Raw genomic sequence first — 18,029 nt, 5'->3', positions numbered from 1 at the left:
CGTTTCATTACGTTTAAATAAATTGTGTTGCTTGTTTTTCTTTTGTTTAAATCTATTTTTACTCTTTTAACTATAATAATTTCATTTGGTTCAATACAACATCATACACGAGTATGTAACATTTTCTTTAACTTTAACCAATCTTGTGGGTTTTTGTGTGCATTTAAGTGTTAAAAATGCATCATGACAAATAATATTTTTCTCTGGTCTTGCATCCTTTTTGTTTTGTTTTATTAGTTTTCTTTTTTCATAAACTTGATATAAAATTACGTGTTTTTTTATTTTCTGCTGAAGTTTGATGAGTTTGCCTTTTTGTGTTCATTGAACTTTTTCGTACTGTTTGTTTCAACTTCCGTGAAAATGAATGTCTCCACCCACTCGATGAAATTCACATTTCAACCATAAATGTAAAGTCGGGAACGTCACACGAGATAAAACAACGGTTTTGTTTTTGTTGTTGTTTATAATGATTACGTTCTAAGAAAATGACAGATGTCATTTGAAGTTTTAATTTGTCATTAAGAGAACTGTGGAATGACCTTTTTAACTTATCCAGTAGCGGATTGTGGGAGAGAATTCAACTCAAACTGGAAATTGGATCAGCTGTCAAAATGAACTCAACAGACATATAGGCCTATTCTGCCTGTCATTCATCGGCGTAATTTTACTTGAATTTTTAATAATCACTATTTTGACATTCATTCGAAGTGAATCTGTGTATGTCGGTAATGTGTCGTCGTTGGTAATACTGTGCGGTGTTCTTCTATTCTCTTGAAAGCATGTATAAAATGCAGCGGATTTTTCATTAATTGTTGTAAGCAAAATGTTAGTTAAAACTAATTTATTGCTAAATTTAGAATATTAGATTTATAAATAAAAGATTATTAACATTTTTAGGGGAGAAACAACACTTTTTGTGCTCTGCTTTAGGATTCTCTTATTCCTCTTCTTACAATTGGAATGATTGAATTGATTAAACTTAATTTTTTTATGAATTAAAACAATTAATCCATCATTCTTAAGATTTTCACGTGAATGTCAAATTAGTTTGGTATAATGTAGTTCACCCGATGAATTTTGCCAAAAAATGGTAGCAAAAGTCATACTGGAACGCATCAGAGAACACCTTGAGGCCACACTCGATGCCGAACAAGCAGAATTCCGCGCTGAATCCTCCTGTATTAATCATATCAACACCCTTCGGATCATTATTGAACAGTCCGTTGAATATCGATCACCACTACACCTGCTGTTCATTAACTTCGAGAATGCTTTTGATAGCGTTAACAAGAAGTACATCTGGTTAGCTTTGCGGAGGAGAGGCATCCCAGAAAAACTAATTGCTATTATTAATGCAATATGATGGATCCAAGTGCACGTTCTGCACGATGGTAGGTTGTCAGACGATTTTGAAATCCGAAGCGGAGTCAGACAGGGCTGTATTCTGTCGCCAATATTGTTTTTGTTGGTGATAAGCGATGTGCTGCTCTCAGCTCTGTCAGGTAGCGGAGGGATCCAATGGACTTTAACATCCTGTTTAAAGCACTTGGATTACGGGGACGATGTTTGCTTACTCTCTCATAGGATCATGGATCTCTATCAAATGACAACAAATGTGGAGAGAGAAGCAAAAGGTGTGGGGCTGAAAATTAATTCCGACAAAACAAAAATGAACAGCCTCGGAACCCTACAATCCTCTTAAATAAATATTTTCTCGCAAACGGTGGAAAAAGTGGAGAGCTTTCAATACCTTGAAAGCATCATTTCCATCGAAGGCGGAACCGCAAAAGCGGCGTTCGGTATACTGTCAAAAATTTAGAGGAATAACTCCAAGAACAAAGCTACGACTGTTTCGCACAAATTTCGAATCTGCTTCTTTATGGGTGCAGCACTTGGAAGGTTACTTCAGCCATAACAAGTAAGCTGCAAACATTTGTGAATGGATGTCTTCGTAGCATCCTAATGATTTTCTGGCCAAACCGCATATCAAATGAGGTCCTTCATAGAAGGACGGGTCAGGAACCTATAGAATCTATAATACGAAGACGTAAGTGGCAATGGATTGGACATACTTGGACGCTTCGAAAAGGTAACGATTGCATTGCAAGAACGCTCACACAAGAAGGAAGAAGAGCTTGACAACCGAGAATCACATGGCGCAGGACAGTCGAGGCGGAATCAGCGACATTAGGCAAGAGTTGGAAGGAGCTGAAACATCTCCGGAGACCGTACACGATGGCGCGTAGGTGTAGTAGAGGCCCTATGCCTCTTAAGGGGTTTCCAACGGACTTAACAGGTCTGAGGACCCAAGTAAGTAAAAGTAACCCAATGGAAAGCAGCAAGACAGTGTGAAAGGGAATCGAATATACGATCCTCGTGAATAGCAGAATAAGGCTGATTAGTTGGCTAACATTATACTTTGTTGTGGACAATATTTTTTCGGTTTGAAGATCGTGTTGAGTTCTACTTAAAAAGTTTCAATTTCAACTAAATGCAAGTTTACATATAGATTCATTCTATTTTTAAACTCAATATAAACTTATTAAGTTTAGATGCGCATTTTCTAGGGGATCTTGTGCTCTTTGACAAGCGTTCAAACAATATTTTTCCAGTTCTAGTTGAAAAGCCTATGTTCAGTTATGAAGCTAGATTTGCACAAGTTGTAAAATGTTAACTCAAGCTTGAAGTTACTCACAAAATATTAACGTTTCAAATAACGCTTCATCAGAGATTAGCAGTCTTATACCCATACTCTTACGCTTACCATGCTTTGAGGCCCAAAGCTTCAGAGTTTGCCAAAATGTAATAGCGCCCTTTACAAATCAAACATTTTGTTTCACAACCTGTCAAAATCCGACACTGTCTTTCAGATGGTTGAAGTCAAGTAAACGAACAAAATGAGCAATAAACTAACTGTTATTTGCATTAAGCGTCGAGACTAGCCTTTTTTGGGGAGCATTCACTCACGCGGTAATTAAATGCACCACTCGTCGTACAACTCTCGAACTGGAAAACAACAACAGCAAGAAAAAAATTTTGGAAATTTATCGTGATTTTATTTTTGTAAAAATCCCCACCGTTCCGTCGGATTGTGGTTGATTGGTTGAGGGTGACGTGTGTCTGCAACCCAAATATGGCAAGTGCAAGTGCTCGAAAGGACATTGGGGTTGTGCGTTGTTGATTTTGCCGGCACCCACAACGATCTAAAAACATCAAAAACAACAACAATAACAAAAGAAAAGAGGTTAATGTTTATATTGACACAAAGGCTTGTTTGGGTTTAAGGAAGTTGCTTGCCGGTTGTTCTGGGCCTGTGTTGAGTTGACGTTCACTTTAGCTTTCTCTTCCTTTCTTCAATTCCATCGAATCCATATGAATCAATTCGTAGGTAGGTAGGTAAAGTTGTAGCTTTAGGATTGGATTGCAGAGGGATATCTTCTGTTGGTACCGGAAGTTTATATTTTCTTTTTGTTTGGGTTCTTCATTTCGGTTCAAAGTGAATGCTAAAAATGGATCATCAAAAAATATGACCACACAATGCAACCAAAACACAAACAAAATAAGGTGCGTGCTTTTATGGGTACTTAAATTTTGTTTTGAAGAGGAGTAGGCTCTTCATCATTTTGAGTTTGGGAAAAAGCGTCATATTGTTTATTTTATTATCAATTTTAATTTTATATTTTTTTAACCGCCTATTTTTAAAACCGATGTATTTATCCATCAATCGAAAAAGTTTAATGCTTTGGTCAACAAGATATGGGTTAATGACTTGAAGAATAAAAATAAAACTTTGAAGTTGTGTTCACATGATAAATTGAAAAAAAAAAAACAGTTACTTCTGGTTTATTACTTAGGCTATCACTTGGAATTATATGCTAATAAAAATTGAAGATTGTGGTTGCACTTAGGAAATACTGTTTTTCAGAATAGGTTGACCTGTTTTACCCTGGAAGTGGTTTATTCTCAGGAGGGTTCTCAATTTGACTTTTTTAACATTTAAGATCCTTTTAAAAGCTTATTTAAGTGATATATAAACACTTCGTATTCTGTATATCGCAAAAATAGTGCATCTTAAAGAATTGTAGTTACAGAAATGAGGTTTTTGAACTGTGGGATATTCGCAAACAAACTTTAACACCATTAATAAATCATTAGTAAGCTAAAATATTTTAGCTATCTGATTGTTGGTAAGCTTTAAAAACGAGAAATTCTCCTCCTTATCGAATATCCCACAAACGACAATTAAAGCCTTTCTGGTGCTTTGTGTTCAAATTTTAAGATCCTTAATGTGGGATATTCATACAAAAATATTCCATCAAAAAGGTCTTGAAAGCCTAGATTCATAAATTCATGAGGGATTTTAAATATCCCTTTTGTGGGATATTCCACTAAACCAAATTTGAACGAAAATGTACATAACTATCATTTAAAAATCAACCATTTGATAAATCAATCATTGGTTTCAAGAATAGATTAAAGTTTTTCAAGATCTTTTAAACTGCTAAGCACCTCATTTGTTATACACCCCTTTTAAGGTTACAAAGTCAAACTATTGAAATTATTAAGGTCGTGCAATTTTGTTAGGTTATCCAATTTTGCTCCAAGTGTTATTTGCTTAAATCCCATTTTTGGGAGATTGAAAAAACCAGGTGTCTACATCATTTTTAAAAACAGTGTAGTAATTGTCCATTCAAATGTTAACTTCTTTTAAGGACTAAGGATTAAACTAAAGTGTGGGATATTCAAAAAATGAAATGTAGCAAAATTTCGAGTCCAAGAAAAAAATGTGGGATATTCACAAAACAATATTTCATCAATAAGTTCTTCAAGCCAAGATTCAAAAATGCATTAGGGATTTTAAACATCCCTTTTGTGGGATATTCGACTTACCCAAATTGTTGGTACCCAATGTGCGGGATAATGAAAATATATTCAACCATCATTTAAAAATGAACAATTGTTAAATGGTATTTGATGAATCAATTATAGGTTTCAAGTAAATATTTAAGTTTTTCAAGATCATTTAAACTGCTGAGCACCTCATTTGTTATACACCACTTTAAAGGTTACCAAGTCAAATTATTCAAATCATTAAAGTCGTGTAATTTTGTGTAGTTATAAAGTTTAGTATTATTTGCAAATATCCCATTTGTGGGAGATTGGAAAAAACCAGGTGTCTACATCATTTTTAAAAACAGTGTAATTGTCCATTCAAATGTTATCTTCTTTTAAAGACTAAGAATTAAAATCAAGTGTGGGATATTCAAAAAATGAAATGTAGCGAAATTTCGAGTCCAAGTAAAAAATGTGGGATATTCGCAAAGAAATATTTCATCAAAAAGTAGCCAAGATTCAAAAATGCATTACGAATTTTAAACATCCCTTTTGTGGGATATTCGACTTACCCAAATTGTTAGTACCCAATGTGCGGGATAATAAAAATATATTCAACCATCATTTAAAAATGAACAATTGTTAAATGGTATTTGATGAATCAATTATAGGTTTCAAGTAAATATTTAAGTTTTTCAAGATCATTTGAACTGCTGAGCACCTCATTTGTTATACACCACTTTAAAGGTTACCAAGTCAAATTATTCAAATCATTAAAGTCGTGTAATTTAGTTTAGTTATAAAGTTTAGTATTTTTTGCAAATATCCCATTTGTGGGAGATTGAAAAAAAAACCAGGTGTATACTTTATTGTTAAAAACAGTGTAACAGTAACTGTCCATTCAAATGTAAATTTCTTTTAAAGACTAAAGATTAAATTCAAGTGTGGGATATTCGAAAAAAATATATCTGAAACGTAGCAAAATTCCGAGCCCAAGAAAAAATGTGGGATATTCTCAAAACACAAATATTTTATCAAAAAATCTTCAAGTTTCAAACGATGAAAAGCTTCTTTAAAACATTAAGAGTAAAGCGTCCCATCTTTGGGATAATCGAGCAACCAATTTTTGAGATTTTAGAAAAATATACAACAATATTTTACAAAAAAAAAACAAATTATTAAAACAATTCCAGGTCTTAAGTAAAGATTAAAGTTTTACGATATCATTGGAAATAGTAAGCACTTTATTTGTAGGATACTTACAATTCAGATACACCCTTTCAAAGGCTTGCTAAAAATTAAAATCATAGTAAGCACTTCATTCGTGGGATATTCCCAATTCAGATACACCCTTTTGCTATAACTTAGAGCTGTTTTACGAAAAAGTAATATCTTTTCTGACAATTTGTTCAATATATTCCGAACTTGTTCCGTTGAAAGCGTATTTTTACCGAAGAAATGTAGCCTTGTTTCACGAATAGTCGGACCCATAAAATGAAATAAGTCTTCTCTTTCTGCTGTCATCTCGGTGTGGCCTATAATTAATCGGAAGAAGTTCTACCCTCGCCCTTAGCATCATTGAGATGGATTCTTCGCCTAGTTCGTCTCTGAAGTAGTTTGCATGTTGAAGGTTATAGTTCAGTGTACTGTACACCGATCTGTCAAGGGATCTTCTTGCTTCACTTTCATACTCATTCCTGCAGTTTGTATCTGTGTTGGAAATGATCTAGTAGAATCTTTGTTTCCAGTTATTGGGAGGCTCTTGGTCTAGGCTTAGATCGAAATTACACAAGCGTCCCACTCATCATACCATCCAACTTTTCTACTCACTGTTATCATCATGATCTTCTTCGGAAGTCGACCTTCATCCATGTTTCATATCTTTGTAATGTAATCAGACTGTAATTTTAGTGTTTTTATGCACAACGTTGATAATTCGGTTTCCAGGTTGAACGCATAATTTGGTGTGTTCGATGGTAGTCTAAACATGCTTTCTAAGTAGAAGCGTAAAAGTTTTTCAGCTTCATCATTTTGCTGACCTCCCCATACTTGCGCTGCGTAAAGTAAGATTGATTCTGCAACAGATTCAAAAACTTTAAATTTCGTGCTATGGTTTAAATAATTGTTGGAGAAACACATCTTCCAAGTTGAGTTTATTGCAGTTTTTGCCCTTGCAAGCTTATCTTTCAAGTGCTTTTCCATTTTTAAATTGAAGGTGCAGATCTCTCCAAAGTACTTGTATTCTTTGACAACTTCAAGTCTTTCGTTATTGTAGGGCCACTTCTCATTTGTTCGTAGTCTGCCTCTCCCTCTATTGAAGATCATGATCTTCGATTTCTCTTGGTTGACCACTAGGTTCCATTTGGCAGAGTATTCGCATAATCGGTTGATCATCAGTTGTAGCGTTTCCGGTGAATGAGCTAGAATTACTATATCATCTGCTGACTTCAATTACACCAGGCAGGATGTCCATAACATCGTCGATAAATAGCCCAAACAGCAGAGGGCTTAGAATACAACCTTGGCTGATACTACTTCACAATCCCAGATAGCAGCCCAAGTTTTAACTGTTGATAGCCAAAGCCAAAAGTTTTTGATGCATAAAGGATTTTAAACATCCTGTTTCTGAGATCAATACCTATCAATATCCCATTTTTGGGACATTGGAACAAAACAGGTGTCTACATTATTCTTACAAGTAGTGGAAAATAGTTTATTGCTATTGATGTTGTGTACATAAATATACACAGCTCATTTGCATTTGTATTCTATAAAGAACCCGCAACTTATTAAGGTCTTAAAATATTTACAAAAGTACCTCGTTTGTAGGATGTTAAAGAAAAATAAACAGTATGAATATTCGACATTATTTTTAGAGATTAAAATTTAACATTTGCCTATTGAATATCCCACAGCAATACCTTATCTATAAAATATACAAGAAAAATATGGTTTCTATAAAATTAATAATTTTCCATAAAATTAAATGAAAGGCAAATTTTGAACACAGTTAAGAAATATTTCAAAGTAATACGAGTATATCTAGTGAATATCCCCGATATCAAAAATAACCTTCCAACAAAATAACCTGGTTTTTCTGGTGTAAAAAATGTAACTATTATTGATCAAAATATGCACATTTTCCATACATGAATTTCATACAAACAGTAAAGAGCCACTAAGTCGGTGTTTAGAATTTTGATTTTGATGTCTTAGAACCTCATATGTGGGATATTCGCATAAATATTGAATCATCTTAAAGAATTGTTTTTAAACAAATGAAGTTATTAAATTTTGTTATAGGTTATTCATACAAATTTTAGTAGTTAACGTTTTCCAAATCTTTGTTTGTATCTGAATTGTGGGATATTCGAAAAAACTTCAATATAATTGAATGATCTATTTAGAAGCTCAATTATGTAAGTTATCTGATTTTTGTTATCTTTAAAAATAATAAATCTACTTCCTTGTCGAATATCCCACAGACGAATATAACAATCCATGTCCATATTCTGCATTTCACTTATTGTGAATACACTTTTCGAAAGTGAATTAATTCATTATTGTGAATTGGATTTTCTGAATATCCCACAAATGTTTTAGTTCAGGAGGATCAAAATGTTGCTTGAATGTATTGAATATCCTACATCAATACCATAATGATGGGATATTGAAGTAAAATATAGTATCTAAAAAATTACTAATTCTTCATAAAATCAATTAAAAGACAAATATTTCTCACATTTTCAAATTTTTTAAAATTAATGCGTCCCACATCGCAGGTGCATAAAACCTACGATCATTTTAAAAAGTGAAGGACTAATTTATAAAAATTGAACTTAATCTTGTTTTCTGAATATCCCACAAATATTTTAATTCAGGAGGCGCTATTTTTGAATTGAATTCATAAGAGAGATTTTGAAAGCAAGTATTTTCTCAAAAACCCCACTTACTGCATTCTTTTTTTTTTAACAAACACCGTTTGAAAATAAATAAATAAATATAATGAAACTCATAATTAGGCCAAAAACAAATGATCATTTGTAACTAAAAAGATTCAAACCATAAACGAGAATTATTTTATCATTTTTGCGCAAGAGTCATTCCATTTAAACTCTTGTAACTTTTTAAGAATATTATTTATACCGTTTGACCTGTTACGCCCACTGAATTTGTCCGTAATCCTTTCAAACGACTCGTAACAAAATATTTTACACCTAACTTTTTATGTTCATTTTGTTTAAGTCTCTATAAAAATTGTTTTGCATTTCCAAATCATATGTGTTTACTTCATATAATATTGCTCAATAAAAACCAGACAATTTGTTTACAAAAACATCATCGCCCATGTTCGCTTTTGGCCAACTCCTGATTTGCATTCGATTAGATACAACACTTTTAACTTTAGTACAAGTTTTTCCTTTCATTTTCATATTAAAAAGAAAAACTAATTTAAGATATGCGTGCGTGTACTTGAATATACCTAAATCCTTTTTTTTAAATCGAATATCCCATTGACTTGAAATTTTTGTTGTATTTTCAATTTCATATGAAATAATAAAATGCAGGGGCGCTACACGGTTTAAATAAAGTAAATAAAAAAGAAAAAAGTAATAAAAAACCTGATTGGAAAAATGGAAAAAGCATTTGCCGGTATATTCAATTCAGCGAGTTTCCATAAATGGCACACAAAAGGTACTTTAAGTTGGGATTGAAGTATGCACATAGAGTGCACGATGTTGTCTATTCGACGACGACTTCCTTCTCTAAAAGGAAAACTAGTTTTTACTTATTATTTCTTTTATTATTACTCAACTTATATAAAAGTTGTCACCCCCTAGACCCCAGAACCCGGCCAAGAAAACAGATTGTGTTGAAAAGATCATAGGGGAATACAAATCATCTCTTCGACGAGGGCCCAAAACTCATTTGAAAATCAATTCATATACTCGTAGTTCGTTCGATTAATCTGAATAGCCCATTTTTATTAAATTGTGGTTAAATGAATGAAAGTTATTTCCATTATGATGAAAATTGTCGACAACACACAACACAAATTTAACGAAGCAAATTAATTTGAATTTATATTTTGTTACGTTGGTTTTTTTAATTTTTTTTTAATGTTGGTGTTTTTGTGTGTTTAATTTAAATAATTGTGTATTTCAGTTTAAGCCACGATAGTTGAATGTAGCTCATCTATAAGGCCATTGAAGTGGTTAGTGGCTAATTGTATATAGATACACATATTTTGTTTCCACCTTCATTAATAGAATTACTTGAGGCTACAATCTTTGAAAGCGCAATCCTTTGATGTATATTCTGAATCTGGTCTAAAAAATATAATTATAATTGATCGAATATTCACATTTTCCATTTATGAATTTCATACAAACAGTAGAGAGCCCCTAAGTCGGAGTTTAGAATTTTGACTTTGAGGTCTTAGTACCTCATATGTGGGATGTTCGCATAAATAAAAATCATCATAAATAATAAATCATCTTATAGAATGTTCTTAAACAAATGAGGTTATAAAATTTGTTTGTTGGATCTTTGCGTAAATACTGTTTATGAAATAAAAAATCAGTTACATAATAAAAAACGGTGAAAATTGAGGTTTTTGTAGGATATTTGGAAATTGTATGCCGAATATCCCACAAATAAAACATAAATATAAATAATGGGTGGTGTATTCGACTTTAAGTATTTGCTCTACCGCTGGCCAAACACTCGGATCTCCATTTAATTTTATCTTATTTTAACCCCGAAATCTTAGTTATGTGGGATATTCGTAGAAATAGATTATTATCTTAAAATTAATGGTGTATCAAGATTTTTGGAATCTCAATAATAAAGGACACAATTGTATCGATTCTTACAGATTACGTCGTAACCTTTAGCCGAATATCCCACGAATAAGTACCTTATAAGTGGATAATTTGCAGAAATAGTTTATGATGTAATGGGTTTTGTATAGCACAAAGAGTTGATAGCTTTTTTTGGTGGAAGATGGTGGAAGAATGTATCTATTTACCTTTTTTTTAAATCGAAATAATCGAAAAAATTCAACACTATTTGTGTTGATCTTACTCTCTTAAGGTAGTAAACATACATATGTCTAATTTTTGGCTTATACATACATCTAGTTTTTAAAACGATGCGTTTTGACGAATATCCCACAAATTGAGCGTAAATATATTTAACGCTCGCCAAAAACTCGGATATTCATTTCATTTTTTTATAGGTTATTCATACAAATTTTAGGAAATTAACGTTTTCTAAATTTATACATGATCGTTGGTTACTCAACTGTGGGATTTTCGAACAAAACTTTAATGCCATTGATTGGATCATTAGGAAGCTCCTTGTAAGCTTTCTGATGTTTGATAATTATAATCCATTTATTTATTGAATATCCCAAATACGATCATTGAAATCTTTTCAGATGCTTTGCATGAATTTGAATGTTTTGATCATACGTACAATTGATAGGCTTTTAGTTAGTCGATAATGTTTTTTCCTAAGTTTTAGTGGGATATTCGGGTAAATAGTGTATCAATTTAAAGAAACATAATTGAACAAATGGTTGAATTCTCTCATTTGTTATTCATAAAAATGTTAGTAGTTAACGTTTTCTAAATTTATACAATATCGTTGGTAACTCAACTGGGATTTTCGAACAAAAACTTTACTGTCATTGATTGGATTAGTAGAAAACTCTTTGTAAGCTTTCTGATAATTTTAAGTTTGATAATTATAATCCATTTATTTATCGAATATCCCAAAAACGAGCATTCAAATCTTTACTGATACTTTGCATGAATTTCAGTCTTTTGATCATACATACAATTGAAGAATTTTTAGTTAGTCGATAATGTTTTTTTCCCAAGTTATAGTGGGATATTCGGGTAAATAGTGTATCAGTTTAAAGAATTGAAGTTGAACAAATGAGTTTATTGAATTCTCTTATTTATTATTCATATAAATTTTAGTATTTAAGGTTTAGTAAATTTATTCAAGGAAGTTGTTATCGCAAGTGTGACATTCACGAAAAAAAACTTTTATACAATTGAAAGTAATAATAAGAAGCTCAAATATGTAAGCCAGCTGATGTTTGATACGAGGGCGAGTCAATAAGTCCGTGACTTTTGGAATAAAACACAGATTTTATGATAAAAAAATAATTTTATTTTTCAACGTAGTCTCCCTTGAGCTCTATACACTTTGTCCAGCGCTTCTCCAATTTTTTGTATCCCTTCCAAAAAAAAATGATTTGTCGAGGTCCTCAAAATAGACCTTTGTTTGCGGGATGACTTCATCATTGGAATGAAATCTTTTTCCATAAAAGCCATTTCTTCAGGTTTGGGAACAAGAAGTAGTCGCTTTGAGCCAAATCTGGGGAATAGGGTAGATGACGGAGCAATTCATAGCCCAATTCATGGATTTTTGACATCGCAACTGGACATGTCTGCACCCTTGCATTGCCTTGGTGGAAAATAACTTTTTTCCTGGCCAAATGTTTTTTTTTCAAATCATCATTGAATCGGCCCAATAAGTTGGCATAATATTCCCCATTCATTGTTCTTCCCTTTTGAAGGTAGTCAATGTGGATTATCCCGCGTGCATCCCCAAAAACAGTCGCCAAAACTTTATTGGCTGACAAACCCACCTTGGCCTTCTTTGGCGCCGATTCACCCTTAGGAACCCTCTGTTTTGACTGTTGTTTGGTCTTTGGTGTGTTGTGATGGATCCATGTTTCGTCCACGGTTACAAAACGGTGCGCCAAACCTTCCCGTGATGTTGTTACACGATTGCATTTGTGGTCGACTGCGAGCAAACGCGGCACCCATCTTGCGGAAAGCTTTCTCATGCCCAAGTGATCATTAAAATTGAAACCACTGAGCCATGTGAGATCCCTACGTCTTCCACAATCTCTCGCACTTTCAATCTTCGGTCGGCCAACACCATATAGTGAATTTTGTCGATTGTTTCGGGTGTAGAGACCTCAACTGGGCGTCCAGGACGTTCGGCATCTTCAGTGCCGAACGAAATTCAGTAAACCACTTTTTTACCATTGAAATCGATGGGGCAGAGACCCCAATGGGGACTCCCAATAGCATTTATCAAGCTTAGCCTTGGTTTCAGAATTAGTTTTTTTCGCAAGAAATAATGCTTAATAAGCACACGAAGTTAAGCACAAACTAACTGACGCAGCAAGTTTAAATTTTGACAGGAGTCAACTGACAGATGCCAGTTGACAGGAGCAGTGTTGCTGTTTCAGTAAAGAGGTCAGAAATTGAAAAAGTCACGCACTTATTGACTTGACCTGATTAATCTTTAAAAACAGTAAATTCACTTCCTTCTCGAATATCCCATAAACGAAGTTTTTGTGAGTTTTTGTATTATACTCGCTTTTGGTAGACTTTTAGTTATTCAATAATGGTTTGTTCTATAATGTTAGTTGGATCTTTGCGTAAATACTGTTTATGAAATAAAAAATCAGTAACATACTAATAGATGCTGAAAATTGAGGTTTTTGTAGGATATTTGGAAATTGTATGCCTAATATCCCACAAATGAAACATAAATATAAATAATGGGTGGTGTATTCGACTTTGAGTATTTGCTCTACCGCTGGCCAAACACTCCGATCTCCATTTAATTTTGTCTTATTTTGGCCCCGAAATCTTAGTATATGTGGGATATTCGTAGAAATAGAATATTATCTTAAAATTAAGGTGCATCAGGATTTATGGCATCTCATTTATAGGATATTCAAAAAAATAAAGAACACAATTCTATCGATTCTTACAGATTAAGTCGTTACCTTTAGCCGAACATCCCACGAATAAGTACTTTATAAGCGGAATATTTGCGGAAATAGTTTATCATGTAATTGGTTTTTGTACCAGTCAAAGAAATGTCTTAATAGTAAATCAGTAATATTACAAAAGATGGTGGAAAAATGTATCTATTTACCTTTTTTTTAAATCGTAATAGGTTTTTGTAGGATATTCGGGAAAAAAATCAACGCCATTGGTGTTGATCTTATCCTCCTAAGGTAGTAAACATACAAAGATCTAATTTTTGGCTTATATAGGTACATACTTACATACATCTAATTTTTAACACGATGCGTTTTTACGAATATCCCACGAATGGAGCGTAAATATATTTAACGCTGGCCAAATACTCTGATCTTCATTGCAGTTTGTCTTATTTGCTCCCTGAAATCCTAGTAAATGTGGGATATTCGAAAAATAGAATGTTATCATTAAATAAAATGTGTATCCAAGATTTTTGCCATCTAATTTATGGGATATTTGAAAAAATAAAGAACGTAATTGTATCGATTCTTACAAGTTACATGTTTACCTTTAAACGACCGGCTTTTAACGAATATCCCACAAATAAGTACAATATATACGGAATATTTTTAGAAATACTTTATCATGTAATTTGTTTATTTAATTTGTATTGATTAATCTAGTTTTTTAAGGTTATATCAGATTGTTGGAACCTCAATTATGGGATATTCGAACGAACCTTACGTATACCATTGGATTAATCATTTGAAATATCAAACATCTTAAAAGGTCGATAATTTATGATCTTTGAAAACGGTTAGGCAATTTATGTTAAAATACATATATCCCAAGTTTTTTGAGCATACATATAGTGGATATTCTTTAAATTATTGGAAAGATTTCGGTTCTCAAGTTTAATTGGGAAAAAGTAAATACTTGATGATCATGTTAGTTCTTTGAGTTAAAGTGACAGATTTGTATAACAGTTCATAAAATATACCCACATTGTAAACAAATATCCCACAAATGGGACATGCAACTGTTAGTAGTATTTTTATATTCCTGAAAAAAAGTATGTTTCCCAAATTGGCCACAAATAAATCAAACCAATCATTCGACCTCATGCATACTAATGAAACAAATATAAATAAACAATTGTTATATATTTTTTGTATTTGATTTGTGGGATATTCAAAAAAACTTAATTATACACTTGAATTAAATATTAAATGTCAGCTTGTTTACGTTCATATATGATCTTTAATAACGCTTTAAACCGTTTTTAAATCCGTGATTAACGAATATCCCATATAGAAGCCATACAAAACACATGATTGAAATTATGTTTACTTCGCATTTATCAATTTTTTTATTTCAAGTCAAATTATTGAAATTAATTGATTTTTAACCAACTCAAAAATATTCTATTTTGCTAGTACGGAAGTTTTAATCCCAAAACTCAGAATTGTGTGCTCATTATTCTGCATTTGACTATTTTTGCACATAAATTTAAGAAGTGTCCAATTCAAATTTGTTATTAAAGAGGGGATGAATCATAAATTGAAAATATTTAGCGTTTGAACAACAAATTTGATACAAATAAAATTAAAATTATTTTTCTGATTCATAGCAAGTGGGAAAAATTCCATTGTAATTATTCAGAACTCAACATTCAGAGTTTTAGAATAGAAATAGACTTGTAATCTTAAAAAGTTAATTTGTAAACCCCTTATTTCAAGATTTATTGATTTTTTTCATTAAAATTAAAACTTCAAAAATATGTGGGATATTGGAAGATCATTAAATCCCATGATTAGGGATTTCTAGAACACCCTTTTTTGAATATCCCATATTTGATTGATAATGTTATTACATTTTAAAGAATCTGTTTTTTAACATAAATCATTGGATTTATTAGCATTTTTTTTTTCGAATATCCCACACAATTTATTGCAAGCACACTATTTATTGTTAAGGACTTTTCAAAAAAAAGCTTCGACATAGAGTAGCTTGACTGTAAATGTTATAGTTTATTGTTGTGCATTACCATAATTGATCGTTTAGCAACTATTTATACCAACTTGTTCCAGCTTTAGCATTTCTGAAGCAAGTATTAGATATTAAAAAAAATATTTACTTTTGTTGTAAAGTTGTCAGTTTTTCAAACTTCTGACATTTTCAATTGTAATTATTGTTGCAATTTGAATATCGGATTACCTGACAGATGTAGACATTATTGTTGTCCATATTTTACTTTCTTGACGCTCAAGTTTTTTTCTTTTTGTATTTAATGTGTATCAACTTCTAGATCTTGTAATGTGTCATTTTCAGTTTCACGCGTTTCAAACTGGGGATTGGCAGTAATCATAACTTGTTTGGAATGTCTTATAATTATTATTTTTCCTCATAAAAATCAACCGCTTTAAATATTGTAGAAGTAGTAGGTATAAACTAGAAATTGGTCTTACAAGTTTATCTAGATCTGGATCTTACTAAGTTGAGCCAGAGCTCAAGCCGAAGCCAGCCCCCAATGATGATTCACACTTGATTTCAATCACGACCGATTAATATTGTGAAGTTGAAGTTATCATAAAGTGAAGTAAATAAAAACACCTGGCTCTGGATGATGACCCCGTTTTTTGTTGCTGTTTAATTTTTGTTAAACTAACAACTAGTCACAATTTTACAATAGACTCCAAAGTGAGCTTTCGAACAAAAGAAAATCACTTGTAAATTTGTTTTTCATATAATTTACATTATCATTGTGAAAATTTCAGCGTTTACATCGTTAGTTCAAAGGGTATTTACTTTTTGTTTGTTGGGATATTGTGTGTCACGAGTATTTTTGATGGGAAATTGCTTAAGGGCAGTTCTCTTATTAAACGATTTTCCGTTTATTAAGCTTCTGAACATGATCAGGTACAAATGTATAGCTAGAGATCTTGAGGTGCTTGAAGCTTGAGTTTAAGTATTTGCTTTGTACAACACAACGAGTCAGACTCGGCTCAGAAAAAAAAGAAGTTACAGTGATTGTGAAATTATTACACAAAGAGGAGGTGGACAAGAATTTTACATTAAGGCATGGCTTGGCCGGTCAAGTGATGTTATTTCTGAAGTCGTTGTGTAAATTAGCTTGTGCGTGATTCATTTTATTTGCCTTGGAGGAGGGGTTGACTAATGACAAGTTGAGGGTTTATCCACACCAAAAATATTGCGACAGATTTTGGTTGATAATTTGATTGAGAGTTTTGTACTGATTTCTTTTGTTGCTTGGAAAGAACTCAATTTGAATGATTCATGGGACAAGGTGTAAAGTGAAATTATTAGATACCACCAACTTTCATTCATTTTTTTATTTAATAGGAAACATGTATTTATTTACCTATTGAAATAATTTGCTTATCAGTTTTTGCCACAATATGGTCTCTGCACCAATTCTTTTTTCAATTTTATATGGTTTAAATTTTCCGTGAATAAGCAAATCATTCACTTTTGCTTCCTTTATGTAAGCCCTAACCTAGACAGAGTGTCAACTTCTCGTGAATTTGATGCTTTGTCTAATTCCATCCAAAGAATTGTTTCGTCCTATCCTCGCACTGAAATCGTTGTTACGGGCGATTTCAATGTACGCAATTCTTCATGGCTTCAACATTCGGGCCATTCAACACCAGGAGGAGTGTGCGCTAAGATCTTCGCTGAGTTAAACCACCTAACTCAGCTGGTCAACGAGCCCACTTGAATATCGGACGTGGTAGGTCGAGCAGAAAACACTCTTGACTTGTTTCTTACTTCTGACCCTGGTAAGTACACTGTTAGTGTTCTATCACCTCTAGGCTCATCTGACCATTGTGTCATATCAGCAAATTTCTCGTGTAAAAACTCTCCAGTTCAAGAAAGAGCTCATAAGAGAACCGTTTGGCAATATGAGAAAGCCAACTGGGACGGTCTCAATAATTATTTTAGGATCTTTAACTGGTCACTATGCTTCCTCGATAGTGACGTTGACGCCAGCGCTGATATGATCACAAGTTTGATTCTCCTGGGAATGAGAACTTTTATCCCGAATAGGGTTAAAAGCTTCAGACCTAAGGAAAACGCATGGTTTGATGCGAGCTGTAAAGAGGTTATTAGGGGCAAGAAGGTAAGTTTCCGTTGTTTTAGAGCCAATCCAACTGAGGAAAACCGGAATAAGTTCAAGCAAGCCAGGAAGGTCGACGGACCAAATTTTTACATGACCAAAAATTACGGCAAAAAATACTGCAATGTCCCAAAGGCAGTAAAAATGTTTGGTCATTTGTAAAAAATATGGGGAATTCTTCCTCTTCCTCGGTTCCAATGCTAGTTGTGAATGACACGCCATTGAGCGAGTTAATGATTCTATGGGGCAAATCT

This window comes from Eupeodes corollae, chromosome 1, assembly GCF_945859685.1.
Source record: "Eupeodes corollae chromosome 1, idEupCoro1.1, whole genome shotgun sequence".
In the NCBI taxonomy this organism is placed as follows: Eukaryota; Metazoa; Arthropoda; class Insecta; order Diptera; family Syrphidae; genus Eupeodes; species Eupeodes corollae.
The sequence above is the reverse complement of the archived record's forward strand: the minus strand, read 5'-3'. Positions refer to the sequence as shown.